The 15217-nt window shown below is 43.0% G+C and overlaps 1 protein-coding gene across 1 annotated transcript in view; it reads left to right on the top strand.

The window, feature by feature from the left end:
* YIPF7 (Yip1 domain family member 7) overlaps positions 1 to 15217 on the top strand; it is a 528534-nt gene that overhangs the window by 52523 nt on the left and 460794 nt on the right. The gene's annotated exons all lie outside the window — the stretch shown is intronic.

The following is a 15217-nucleotide window of genomic DNA, read 5'->3' on the forward strand; positions in this document are numbered from 1 at the left end:
CAGATTTTCTATCTATCTATCTATCTATCTATCTATCTATCTATCTATCTATCTATCTATCTATCTATCTATCTATCTATCTATCTATCTATCTATCTATCTATCTATCTATCTATCTATCTATCTATCTATCTATCTATCTATCTATCTAAGTGTTATTATTAAATTATGTTTTCCAAAATTTGGGAATACACAACCCTGACTTGATAGCTATTCTTTATATAATTGTAATAGCTGTTTTCAATTGTACCTGGGATCGCCCCACACATTACCTTTGGATTGTCTCCTACATCTACCCAGGGAGTCAAGGATACTTAGGTGAGGCTCACTCTTTGGTTGCTGATTAAGGGGATTATATATAGTTTTTGGGATATGGGACATCCTCCTCATATTGGGGGGTGTTTTGTCCACCCTATTTATAATATATACATGGGTATGCACTGTAAATAGAATGAACAGGACATCTGCCAATATTTGGGAATGTCCTGTATATGCCTAACTCTAAATAACTCCTAACTAACTTGAGCATGCATTTCTACAAAAATTCTCGATTTAAGAGAGCCCAGCATCCTCTGTAATTACCTTCTCTGGGGATGCTGGCCTGACAGTAGCTTTTCCATATCACCTATCACTTAGTCTGCACATGAACATAGCAACTATTAGTTGATGCTGTGTTGTATGCAGTATATAACAAGGTACCAGACAGACATTTGACTAGAGAGAAGCAACATACAAAATATCATCTAACACTCTATTATTCCCACCAAGTCATACAAAGGTACAGCCCAATTCCCCCCTTTTAGTCAGACAATAAAAGATATATTTACAATGTGCATCTTATAAAGTGTTATAATGCAGTTGTTGTCATAGCTGCCAACAGAATTCATTGTAAGGTAACAAGATTCTGGAGGTAGAGGTAGAGATGACAGTTACAGGAAAGCAGGTATGAGGACTTAATGGTACGCGGCTCCTCCTGGAATAAACTGGTTTTAATCCATCTAAGTGGTCCCGCTCATCATTTCAATTTGGTGACGAGTGTCTGCTCAAGGTGAAGGAAAGCCACATAGGAGTAGAACCTGGCACTGCATAATCGTGCTCATGTTGTGTGACGGGTGTCAGACTGCTGTACTCAGAAGTCAACCTTGATATCAAAGTACCCGTGGATGGTGAGCTGGTGTTTGCCGCATGTGAAGGTAGACTAGAAAAGGCATTTTCCACCTAATTCCGCTCCTGAAAGTTTCAAGTCAGCCGCACTTCCTAACACATGTGACTTTCCCTCACACAAAGGGCAGATTTACCCCCTACTGATAGTCAGGGGCTAGGGCTGAGTTGATAGGGATCCGTGTGCACTTCAGAGAGTTCCTTTGAAGTCACCATACTAGGGCTCTGGACCTATTAAATCAGTAGACTACTGGACCTAGGGTGAACCCTGCTGGAATAAAGAATGCTGTGCTGTGAGGATTGCCACTTTGCCTGGACTGAGTGTTCCAAGGATCTGCTTCTCTGCTTGAGCTGCCCTGTTGCCGGCTGGTCTCTACCCTTCTGAGGGGAAGGACTGGACTCGAATCTTTTAAATCCAGAGTGACTCACAGGGATTAATGGATTTCCCCCTGTTAAGTCTCAGGATCATAAAAGACTGTAACTTGCTACTGCCATCAGTCTCGCAGCCTGATAAAGATCAGCCATGCCTGATCAATAAATCCAAATTGCCAGTTCCCCAGCGTGTTGTTTTGGATTTCCAAATTGCTGGTGTTTCCCATTACGTGATCCCCAGCGTGTTGTTTGGGACTGCTGAAGTGCTGGTGTTGCCACCAGGACTGAGCATCCTGGATTACTAACAGACACCGCAGCACTGTGGAATCTCTGCCAGCGCAGCCCGCTTGTTGCCATGACAACAGGAGTACAGCTGGGTTGATGCAGCAGCATTCCTCCCACATGAGGAAAAAGATAGCATTGTGCCGACACCCACAGCACCAAGGAAACCCTGCCAGCGCAGCCCTGCCTATTGCTGTGTCGACCGAAGTTCATCTGTGTTGCTGTGGCCGCTGTCCGCCCATGCAAGGAGGACTACTGCATTGCGCAGACCTCAGCATCTCCAAGGTTTGGGACCGGCTCGCTGGGAGTTTGCCCCTATGTTATCTCCCCCTTTGAGCCACGGGGGGGCCGAGCCTGTCGAGCAGACCACCGCACCTGTCCTGGGGACCACCAAGCACAGGCCGGCACCACCCCTGCTGCATCACAAGGGTATTATAACAAAGCGAGACTTGTACAGTCTCTACCGCTTACCTGCACAATATCACATACAGTCAGGATTAACCAAAAGGATACTGGTCTTTAGGGTTCATCCAGAGACTTCTTCGCTGAAGACTGGGAGAGAGTTCTACATGTACGCTCCCACACTGAGAAAGCTCTTTTCTTTATCTACGAGAAGAGAAACCTATTTCTAGCTCGGTGAATTCCACATACATTTATTGGAATAACTCTAAATGTACACATTGGATTTATGTCATTTTGGTCTTATTTTAAGCACATACACATCTTATATTTTTCTACTACTGTGTTGAGTCTTTTGTGGTGTATTCATTGTGTTACTGTGTCGCTGTGTGTGGCAAAAAATCCTTAACAATTTGCCTCTGTTGTTATGACTGTCTGCTCTGCGCCAAGCTACCAGAGGGTGAGCACAGGTTATCTTTAGTGTGTATCTAGTTAACCCTAACTAGGGTGTTGGTTCCTACTTGGACAGGGTGCAAACCTCTGCCAGCTAGAGACCCCATTTCTAACCTTGGTCCAGTCATATTGGGTTGGGTTCAGCAAGATGATCTGCACATTTTTTGGATCCCAGGCCTGATGAACAATTTTAAGCAGTATGAAAAGGTGGGGGGAGAGATGCATTATGGAAACATTCACTAATGGTTTTTAATGAGGAAATTGTAACATTGAAGAGGTATGTGTATAGAATCAAATTGAAAGGGGGGCAGTACAATCATAGTGTGAGGAAGATCCCCATAGTTGTTCGGGATGAAGCAAGGAAAATGTAGGCTGATATGCAGAGTGAAGAGATCATAGATGCCGTCGACGTCTCAGAGTGGCCTTCTCCATTTGTAATCACAGAAAATGAGATTTAAGTTTCTGTGTGGACTTTAACCATGTGTTGTGATGAACAGTTTTCCCCTTTCCAACCATTTCAGAGATTTTTTTGCTTCTAAATAATGGTAGGTTTTTCAATAGGCTGGATTCATAATCAGCCTATCATCAGATCAGACTACACCCAAAGTCAGAAGGTCTCACGGCTGTTATAGGACGAAGGGAGTCTTCCAGTTTACTCGACTACCTTTTGATCTGGCATTGGCTTCAACCGTTTTCCAACTTATAATCAGCAATTTGTTTAAAGGTGTATCAAGTGTCCTTATTTTCAAGACGATATTCAGTTTTTTGGGTTCATCAAAGGAGGAGCATAATAAGATTTAATCAATATGCTGGAAATTTTGAGAGAAGCAAGTTTGACACTGCATGAAGAGAAGTGTCTGTTTTTGTTATTGGAAGTGGGCTACACCTTTTCAGAGCGTGGAGTTAGATCTAAGGACGATTAGTAAAGTCCATTAGATTAGCCCCTGTTTCTAAGGAAAAGGATTGGGTTCATTCAAGGGGTTGATAAAATACATGCAAAGTTTTTTCAGAGAAAGCAAAAGTGTTGAGGGTGCTAGTAAGAAAGGGTAGAGAATTTGTGTGGAGAGAAAAGCAAGACAAGGCTTTTGTGGAGATCAAGTCAGAAACGGCTAATGCAATGATTTTAACTCCTTTTGATCCCAAAGCTACAAGCATGCAAACAGTGGACACTAGTGCTCATGAGTTGGGGGCTGTATTGTCGCAAATGAAGGATGGGTAGAGAAGCCAGTCAAAATCCTTGACCTGTACTGAAGATAATTACGCTGTCATTGAGCGGGAGGCGTTGGCGACAGAATTGGGAGTTGAGTATTTCCGTAACTATTTGTGCGGTGTGTCTCACGTCACGGACAGATCATAAGCCATTGGATAATGTTTTGCAACCTAGAGGAGCTGACAAAGTGTTGCTAATTTAGCCTCTTGTTTGCAGGATTATCGGTACAAAGTGGAGTATGTTGCAGGATGGGAGAATGTGCAAGTTGACTTTCGAGATTGCTACTGGATGAAGTACATGAATGTAAAGCATTGAGAAAAATAGGTGAGTCAGTGTGTGGTAACAAGTAGTGAAGACGCATTCTATGGTGAATATAATGCTGTCACTCATGAGGAGTAGAAGGATGTGGTAAAAAAGGATTCCAGTTTCCGAGAGTTAATAAGAAGTGTTCCTGATGGATGGAAAAGGGGCACTGATGTCAGCTTCCCATTGCACCAATATGTTAAATTGCAGAGTGAAATATGTAGGAGTACCACAGATGCTTTGATCATGTGAGGTGAGGGATATATACCTTCTGAGGGGTTGATAACATTGGCACATGAGGGTCATCTGGGACAGTCACTTACCAAAAGATGTTTGAAAGAAACGTTTTGGTGGCCAGGCATGGATGGTGAGGTAAAGGAGTAGGCTGAAACATCTATGTTATGCAGAGAAAGTGAAAAAAGATTGAAGGTGGGAGCTGAGAGTAAGGGGTAATTATGTAATGGAGATGGTTTCTGGAAGAAGGTCTGTGTGGATTTTATTGTCCCCATGGATTATATAACAAAATCAGAACATATTGCAGTGGTAATGGTAGATGTATGTTTAAGATGGATTATAGTGGTATTTGTGAAAAACATCACGTCTGAGTGTTGTTAGGGTGTTTGACAGGGTGTTGATGAGGGAGGGATGTCCAGGATGTGACAGATAATGGTACTCAACTGACATCCACTTTGAGGCAAGGTTTCTTGAAAAGATGTGGTATTATACGTGTGTATGTCATTGTATGATCATCCGGGGGCTTGGTTGAGCAGGCTAATCGGCTGGTCAAGGGCATTGTCCAAATGGGGCGGTCAGTACAAGGAAGGAAGTTAAGGGAGCCGTGGAGAAGATGGTGTGAGCTTGCAACACCACTGTGAATAGAGCCACGGGTAAAATGCATTTTGTAAGTATGAAGGGAGGAGTAGTTTAAACAAAATAGTCTCCCTCCCCAGTGGCTATAGGAGTGTGAAGCAGAGAAAAGGATGGTTGAAGACATATTGAGAGGAGGAAGAAGGAAAGAGTGTGATTTTGTGAAAGTGAAATTGGGAAGGAGGAGGAATGGAGTTAACAGATTTCCTTATCCCATGGAGGTGCAAAGTGTGCATAAGTGGCATGTTGTTTTGAAGAATGGGCAAATGTGGGATAAGAACAGAGTGGCATTGTATTGTAAGTATAATTATGATGCATAGAAAAGATGGCAAGGGAGAAGTGAGGATGACCGGAGATGTAGTGATTACTGTTAATAGCGGATGGAGAAATGTTGAAGCCGAGGTGCAAGGGTGGAAATGAGTTGGTGTTCAGAGATGGTAGTAGTGTGTTGCAGAGGAGAAAAAGATTGATTCCCAATTCATGGGTAGATGTGAGCAGGCAATGGTGTATTCCTGCCAGATGTCAGGATTTTCTGTTGAATTGATATTTATTTTGTTTTCACTCAGTTAATGTAAAGTTCTGTTCCAGTTGGGCTCAAAACTTCATTATGAAGTGTTCTCATGTTGAATGGAATATGTTGGGCACCTCATCAGTTTAGATTTACTGAGTAGTGTTTAATTTAAGATTCCTTTTCAACAGCTTTGTATTTTGTTTCTGTTGGTAAAGAAAGGAGATGTTATAATGCAGTTGTTGTCATTGTTACCACAACAATTCTTGTGTGGTAAGACGATTCTGGAGGTCGAGATGAAAGTTACGGTAGAGCAGGCAAGGGTACTCCATGCTACACAGTTGCTCTTGGAATAAACTGGTTTTAATCAATCTAAGTGGTCTCACTCATCACTTCATAAATTAGCACACTGTTTACCCAAAAGCAGGAACTAATTCAGCTAAACTCCCATTCATCTAGAAGCCAAGGAGAAAAGTGAAACCAAACAATAGAACTGTCAGGCGTTCTGCAATGCTTATAAGCCTAAGAGCACAAATGATGCAAATGGGCACAATGTTGAGACCTTCACCATAACTACAATGGGGACCATTATGATCGCAGTCAGACAGCAACCAATGGTCGATTGCTGTCAGACGACCATCTGCTGCTGCGGTCCGACCAACGCATTAAAATGTATGCGGTCAGAGGCAGCAGGCAGAGGAACCGTCCAACACTTTCCTTGAGCCCGTTGGTGTGTCACAAACACTTCATAATCCCTCTGCCGTCGAGATTATGATGTTGGTTTTCGACAACCGTTCCATGTTGGCCTTCCCGACATGGAAAGGCTGTCAGAAAGTCGCATCGGGGGCCCTGAGCAGGGCCCCCTTCCATCCTGGCCCTCCGCTCGGGGGCCTAAACATCCCTGTACTGTGTGGTAGGTACCTCACTGTGCAAGGATGTTTGAAAACATCAGTTCTTCAATGGAAGCTTATGCTGCTGGTCTTTTCAGACCGCCACACAAGCTTCCATTGAAAAATTGATGCTATAGGGCGGTCGCATCCAAATACTGCGATGGGAATCGACCAAAGTTCGCGCGGTTCCCAATCCGCAACGGTATAGGCCCCGATGTGTCTTTTCCTACTGGGGAAACCAAAACTATTGAGGGAGTTTTTGAAAATATATGATGTGGTAAAGTGTGGGGAAGCACTATGGTGCTGCTGTATGTATCTGACTTAAATGTAGAGTTGAAGATTGAAAATTGAAGATTAATATGTATGTTTGCCTGAATACTTACCTCTGATGCCCATCTTATATTTGCTGTTGGTGGAATCTGGTGCTTGGAATCACAAGCTTCAACTAATTCATGACTAATTGTCCATCCTCACCTATCTGTGGCTTGCTGAAAACCTAAGGGTACTCATACCTGGGATTCGGGGACATAGAAATTGTTGGCTGATTGACCTGACATCACAGTATATGTCGCAGTTTATTTTACTGTGATAACCGCTAATTCATTAAATACACAAGTCACAAAATGAGACAGTGTTGAGAGAGCTAAATATGTGGTCGTCATTTGCACTGTAGATCTGAAACCCCAAAAATATTTCTCTAATGTTTGTGAATTTGCTCACCTAACTCCATTGTCTTCATGAACTGTAAGAACTCAACCCCATTTAAAACATATTTGTATCTCAATCCCAACACCTAGAATACCAGTTGGAATACCTACCTACACATGGGTCCTTCTTCCACATTAATGTATTCTTGAATTAAAAAGGCAATACAATAGTTTTTGTCAAAATATGCAAGGATTCTGAAAACTTCCATTAGTGTAAGCTATCATGGCCGCACAATGGGAAGGTTGTTTCCACCCGCTGAGACATTGCTGAGGTGTGTGGATTATTAAAATCTATGATTTTGCTATCTTTATCTATAGTCTAGGTAATAGTATGTGTTAACAAAGTATCAAAGCCCCCTAGAAGCATTAAGACAAGAGTTCCTTCTTATCACTATCCTGTGCTGTTACTGTTCTAAGAGTCAATACCTATTCAAACATGAAATCAATATGTGGGTTAACCTTTCCTAATCTGGCCTTTCCCATCTTGTCTCCACAGATGTGTGGAACAGTGTTGTGGTACGTGACACTTTTAGTACAAATACAGCTTTGTGTGAAACCTGTTAAGATCATAAACCTACTCCCTAATGTAGAGCTCTGTAGAGAGTGGTAGTAGGACACTTGGGAGGAAAAGGGAAAGCCTCTGTCAAGTAGAGCAAGGTGGCAAGACCAGTTACCGTTTGTACTTATAGGAAGCAAAGTAGAAGGAATGCAAAAGGAGATGGGAGAAGAACTTTGTAGTATCCTGCTCATGTGCCATTTTCACCACCTGCTCAGCCAGTGTGAATGTGCTGTGTGCTGCATGGAATGTTGGAGTGATGATGCGTTTTGGAATGTTGGGTGCCTGTGAGGTGAAGTGTGACAGTTGAGAATGGGCTGAGCAGGAGGCAGACTGCTCCTGATGGGGCTGCTTCTCTACAACTGCTCTACATGTAACTTACTTCAATAAATCTACTTGAACGACATCCTACCTGCGTGGACCACGTTACTACATTATTTTGGCGACGAGTTGGTGACAACCTACGTGTTACAACTGGAATTCAAGGACCTGGCAAACAAAAGAGGACCTGAAGATGAAGTTTCCTACAGAGTCTACAGATGCTGGCAACGTAACGTATACTACAAAGAGGTGGTATCCACAGAAAAGCAAAAGCGAGAAACCAAGATGTTCTTCACAATACAACAAAGACGACCTGAAGAAATCAAGATGTTCCTTTTAGAATAACGAAGATGTCAACAAGAAACAAGTTAAAATGAAGCGCTACGCCCTGCAGCCCTACCAGTATCTTTCCATCAGACAGCCACAGTCTAAGCGTGCTGCTGTCATGACATTTTTGAAAGGTGTTTGGTTTTTCCTCATCAGTCTGTGGTAACCTCACTACAACTTACTGGCAGTTGTCATATCAACATGTTTATTTGCCGGTGAGAGGATGACATTTCTTTGGAGGATTTTGCTGAATACTACATTGCGCAAGTATTTGTATTACGTGCAGCATTGAACGCATGAATATTCATTTCAGTCTACATCATGAAGAGGATCACGCAGTGAATGTTTTCACGTCCTCTTCGTGACGCTTGGCAAGCTCTAAGTCAAGTTTGGCATGTGCACTTGTATTGAGGTCACACCCCATTATACCATCGGTTTGGTGTTTGGATTGTCTGGCAATGCATGTCGTGGGTACATTGCGGCTGCCCCCCAACAACATGTGGCACCGTTGGTGGCCAAACAACATGTATCCACCTACTACCTCGGTCAGGTCAGTTAAAAACTTGGGGGTGAAAATAGATGACACCCTAAATATGAAATCTCAAATTCATGCGGTAGCCGGACAATGTATCGGCTTCCTGAAAATGCTGAAACAGTTCCTGCCCCTTCTCCAGGTCCCCCACAGGAAGACAGTGGCTCAGGCCCTCATTGCATCAAGGTTGGATTATGTAAATATATTGTACCTTGGACTACCGGATTACCTACTCACCCGCCTCCAGGTGGTCCAAAATGCTGCAGCAAGGGCCATTCTTCTACTTGGCCCCAGGAAGCAGATGTCTTCCCACTTGAGCTCTCTTCATTGGCTCCTGATCCGCAAGAGGATCCACTTCATGGCCATTGTTTCGTCCTTTAAGGCCCTACATGGCACTGGAGCCCCTATCTTAGGAAAAGAGTCCAGCTCTATCATCCACGGCGCTCTCTGTGCTCCTCGTCCCTGTCGCTAGTAAGCACCCCTGTGTTCCTTCGTTCTCGATTAGGAGGACGATCTTTTCAGGCACAAGTTGGCAAACTTTGGAATGGCATGCCGCTCACTTTGAGACAGACGCATGATCTCCTCCCTTTCAGGAAGGCCTCAAAGACCTGGTTGTTTCAGCAATAGCGCTGCACTGGCTGATCCTAATTCAGCCCGTCGCATTCTCCTCGCGTCGGCACACTCAGCCGAGTAGCTGCGTGCTCTACAAATACCCTGGTAACATAACCTACCATAACGTGCAGGATTGCGCAAACTACCCTTGTGTGCCATGTTCGTTCACACGTCATGTCAGGGCTCATGGGAGGTTTCCTCCTCGCAGCCCTGTTGTGGCCCTTACATCCACCCCTTCCCCACAACATCCCAACCCTAAGACTCGTTGTGCCTGGAGTTGGCGAGTGTGCTGGCAACGTTGGACATCTAAGATGGCCTCCAGCACACTCGCCGTTTAGCGGTCTAGTCTCGCCACCCTGTCTAGAGAGCTCAGGTGAAGCGTGCACCAACGTTCTAAGGCGCACTTCACAGAGAGCTTGACCCGGTTTGGACCTACCTTCTTGTCGTCGTGAAGTAGTTAGTCAGGAGGCGTCTTGAGAGGCGTCGGTTCTTCAGCGTCGGGTTACCTTGAACCAAGAAGTTACCAGGTTAGTGTTCCCTTCTGCGCTTGCACTTCAGAATCTTAAAAGGCAGTGCGCAAGTCTAAAAGAGTAGTGGCTCAGTCAGAGTTTGACCGCTGAAATAAATGAGCAAAAAAGCTTACGGGAACAGGAGCAGCATTGAGAGCAAATATAAAAAGAATTCCACCGCGAGTTCCGTTATTTAAAATGTATTCTTAACACCAGAATAGCCTCACTGGGTATATTTCCATAGTAGCGGTCAACGAATAGAAATATACTGAAGCTAGGGTTTAGCATTACGTGACAGAGAAAGCTGCTATAATTAGTTTAAAGAGAGTAGTGAACGGACTTGCATTTTATATACTGCGTGCGAGCATAAAGCATAAGACTCGCAGCAACAATAAGATTGATGAGGAAAGCAGTTGGCATAGTGTTCGAGGTTATCATTAAGAACCAGATAAACAACTTTCCTATGTACCTTACTTACCTGATATTATTCTAAGAAGAAGATTAAAAAGAAGGCTAGATTTGTACAAGTAAGTCAATGAGAGGGAAACTAGCACACCCTTAATAATAAGTCATTAAGAACATACACTTATCTTGTCTTTCCTTTCTGAGAAGTAGTGACAAGAAATCTGGCATCACCTGAGAACAAAAGAAAAGAAGTAAAATCAATAAATACATTCAACTAACACATTCCACAGAAGAGAGGCAAGCCCATTGAAGATTCCTGGTAAGTCAAATATTCTATATATATATATATATATATATATATATATATATATATATATATATATATATATATATATATATATATATATATATATATATATATATATATTGAATGTACTGGAGAAACACAAAAAGGGTAAAAACAAAGGTATTATAGAAATGTGTTTACTTGCAGCTTAAAAGAAGAAACAAGACCAGTCACCCCATGGTGTTCTGGACGACCTGCAATCTACAGAGTGAGGAATCGTTGACTGAGACCAGAAGGCCATTACAGTAGTCCAGACTGCTCAGTATAAGTGCCTGTGTCAGGGTTTTCTGAGTTGAATCAGGAAGCAGGGGAAAAACCCAGCGTAATAGGCCCAGCATATGAAAGCAGGAGCCAGCTGTCTGTGCAGGGTGCTCCTTCAAGGTGAGAGCCTGGTCCAGGCGGATGCCTAGGTTCTTAACAAGGGACTTAGGGGTGGGCGGAGCACCAAGGTCCACCGGCCACCATTCAGGAGTCCACAGTAAGGGGGCATCTCCGAAAACCAAGATCTCAGTCTTCCCGACATTGAATTGGAAGTAATTACATCTCATCCAATTGGAAAGAGCCCTCATTCCAGAGGAGAAGACCGACTGAACAGATGGGGTGAATTTGCTAAAAGGAAATAGCAGCTGTGTATCGTCGGCGTACGAAATAGGAATGAAACCATAGGTCCTAAGGCAGCAACATAGATAATTAACAAGGTGGGGCTCAAACAGGAGCCCTGAGGTACTCCCTTGATCCGTTTCATAGACGCCGAACAATAAGGGCCAAGATTAATGGTTTTGGAACGGGAGGATAGAAAGCTCGTCATCCACTGGAGGGCCGAGTCTCTGAGTCCAATCTCCTCCAGTCTCCTGAGCAATATCTGATGTGAGACCGTGTCCAATGCGGCAGAAAGGTCCAACAGCACCAGAATCGTAGATTGGCCACTGTTAACAGCATGGAGGTATTTTAGCACTTTGTGTCTCTTTCATCAGTCCACCTTTACCTTTGTACAACCTTTCAGCTGATTTGTGTGAGTGTTTCCTCACAGGTGCTCTCGTCTGTCAACATTTAGAATTATGCATTTGTTGCTGGACGTATTTCTTTTGTTTCAGTCTACAGAACATTACACCAGTGTGTGGGTATTTACAAATTGTTTGGGCATTCCATCTACATCTTGAATTATGTCTGGAACTATTAAGGTCACATGTTTTCACCTATGCATGTGACATTTGGCACTATTGGTTTTTGTGTTCAGTGACATTCTCTGTTAATGTGCCATACTGTGCTTTACATATTTTAAATTGTTATACATACCTCCAGAGCTTCCCACTTATCCTGCATGGGATTGTTCGGTGGAATTTGGTTCTCATTATCTTACATTTCTGGTCATTGGGTACAAATCTTTTTCATCAGGGAATGGCCTCATTGTTAATTTCGCTTGTTTTTCATTACACTTTATTCTCCCTTAAATTAGGGATGGGAATGGGTCCCAGCCCCATTCTTTCACAGTACATTTGCTTAATTTTGGTGTTTCACCCATTCACTCGGGTTTTGCTTGTTAACCCTCACTCAGTGTATCTTTGTATGGGTTATAGTCCCATTTACTTTGGGTTCCCACCCATAAGTCAGGTGGAGGACATGGGTTTTAGTCCCATTTACATGTATTTACGTTTATAACCCTTCCACAGGGTATCTTTTTATGTGTTTTAGTCCCATTTACATTAGCTTTCCTCCCATATGGCTGGGGGTAGGACTTGGGTGTTAGTCCCATTATGTCTGGGGGTAGGACATGGGTTCAGTCCCATTTACAGTAGCTACCTCCCTTTTGTCAGGGGTAGGTCATGGGTGTCATTTCCATCTACACGTACTTGCTGTACATTTTTACCCTTTCACAGGGTGTTTCTTGTTGGGTGTCAGTCTGATGTAAGCAAAGACTCCAGGGACACGAAGGTCGTTTACAGGTAAGCAGGTGTGGATTTATTCAGAAATCAGCAAACAGCAACCTCTCTCCAGCTGGCCAGACACATAACTGCCAAGCATGGAATACAGCTTAATAGATAAACACTCTAAGAACACCCTACAGCTTCTAGAGTGATAGAAGGGGAAAGGACACAAAGGAAGGGCTACCAAAACAAACAGATAAGTATTTACAACACATCTTCTCCCTTACAGATGAATTTGAATAAAGATTTAACTAAAAGCTAGAACAAAAATAAATAAAACACGACTAAACTACAGCACCAAATATAATGTTCCAGCCACTACTATTAACACAAATAATCATTCAAATACGCAGGAGGTCTGCGAGGTCTAGCATTTCTGGTTTCTACAAGCGAAGAACATTCTTGAATGTTGACACTCTGAAAAGCATCACCACCACCCTCCTCCCGCAGAGAACTCGAAGAAGAGGATGGAGTGATGTCACATGGAATAGATAACATATACCCCGAGTTAGACACAGGGTCCAAGTCACCCTTAGTAGAAGTATCACCCACACCAGACTTTTGATACAACGCCACCCTCCTCAGATTCCACCTCTCACCATTATCTAGTACAACGTAATTTTGAAAAGACTCCTTAACCCTATAGGGACCTCTGAAATTACTGAGTCCCTTAGTTATTCTACCAGGTTTAACTTTCACCAAATCCCCAGGTGAAATAGACACGGTAGATGAAGGAGAACAACTCCCATTTTGAGTGTTGCCACCCCTGTTTTTGATCCAAGAAGGATTCAACTTAGTACCAGGACGTCTACCCCTCATTAATTCAAAAGGCGACTTCCCACACGAATCATGAGAAGTAGTGCGATATGCCCATACCATATCCTGTACCATTTCGTCGGCAAAACCACCAGATGTGCACGACATTTGAATGATTCCTTTGACAACCCTGTTGGCTCTCTCACAAATCCCATTACTTTGGGGATTGTAAAGAGAAGTACGGTGATGTGTTACACCGCAAGAGGATAAAAACGTGCACATACTATGTGAGGTAAGCTGAGTGCCATTATCAGTTATTAAAAAGGAAGGGCACCCCTCCTCATGAAATAAGCCCTTAAGAAACTTAATGGTGCATTCAGTAGTGATATCGCTAACAAAACTTACTGTGAGCCATTTAGAAAACAAATCAACAACTACAATAGCAAAACGTTTTTCTGAAGGAAGCTCGTTCATGGGACCAATAAAATCCAAACAAATACTATGCCATGGTTGTTCAGGAATCGATATGCAACTCTTAACTTGGGCAGCAGCAAGTTTTAATCTTTTTTCACTATCCTTGCAAAAGGAACAATTCTCTACCCAAGAAGAAACTTGTGCATCCAATCCTGGCCACCAAAAATCAGCTTTTACTCTACGTTGGGTGAATGTCTGGCCCATATGGCCTTCGTGGGCCAAACTTATTAGCTTAGGTCTCAAGCTAAATGGAGGAATAAACCTGTCTCCCCTCATGAGGATATGATCACCACAGACTGATAATTCATCAAATACTTTGACATATGGCCTAACAGAGGGTTGGACGCAGCTCTCCCTTCTAACACCCAATTTAACCATGTCCATAACATTCAACAATACCGTATCTTTAGACATAGCGGAAAGCCACTCCTCTCTATCAAATGTACCTTCGCCTAAAGCTAATACATCCTGGACCCATGCAATAGCCACGTCATCTTGGTCTTCAGACTTATCCACATTACACTCCACATCCTTAATACTCAACCTGGACAAACAATCGGCCTGTATATTACGCCAACCCTGAATATAGGAAATATCATACTGGTATTCTTGCAGCTTGGACGCAAGTCTCGCCAACCTAGGAGATCCTTTGCCAGCACCACCTGGAGATAACACTCTTAGCAATGGTTTATGATCCGTCATAAGCTTAAATCTAGTACCCCAAAGATACGTCCTGAAGTACTGCACACCCCATGCTGCAGCCAAAGCTTCTTTTTCAATTACCGAGTAATTTTTCTCTGAACTTGTCAAAGTGCGTGAGGCAAACGCAATAGTCCTGTCACCATCCGGATACCTTTGCAAAAGAACAGCGCCTAGACCCGTTGCACTTGCGTCAACCATCAGAATAGAAGGGCGTTTTATGTCAAAAGACGCTAACACTTTCGCCCCACACAATTCACTCTTAATGGCGTTAAAGCACTCTGTGTGAGAACTATCCCAAACATACTTAACACCTTTTTTTAAAAGAAGTCTTAATGTCAATGTTTTGTCTGAAAAATTTTCCACAAACTTTGAATAAAATTCAATAAGTCCCATGAAGGAGCGAAGTTGATCCTTATCTACAGGACAAGGCGCTGAACGTATCGCTTCCAACAAATTTTTTTTTGGTTTAACGCCTTGTGCTGAGATCTCATACCCTAAATATTCAATTTGTTGCACCAAAAATAAACACTTCTCCTTGCGTAATGTTAGCCCCGCACTCTCAACCCTGTGTAACACCTCTTTGAGAACATAATTGTGGTC

Source organism: Triturus cristatus, chromosome 2_2 (genome assembly GCF_964204655.1).
Source record: "Triturus cristatus chromosome 2_2, aTriCri1.1, whole genome shotgun sequence".
Classification (NCBI taxonomy): Eukaryota; Metazoa; Chordata; class Amphibia; order Caudata; family Salamandridae; genus Triturus; species Triturus cristatus.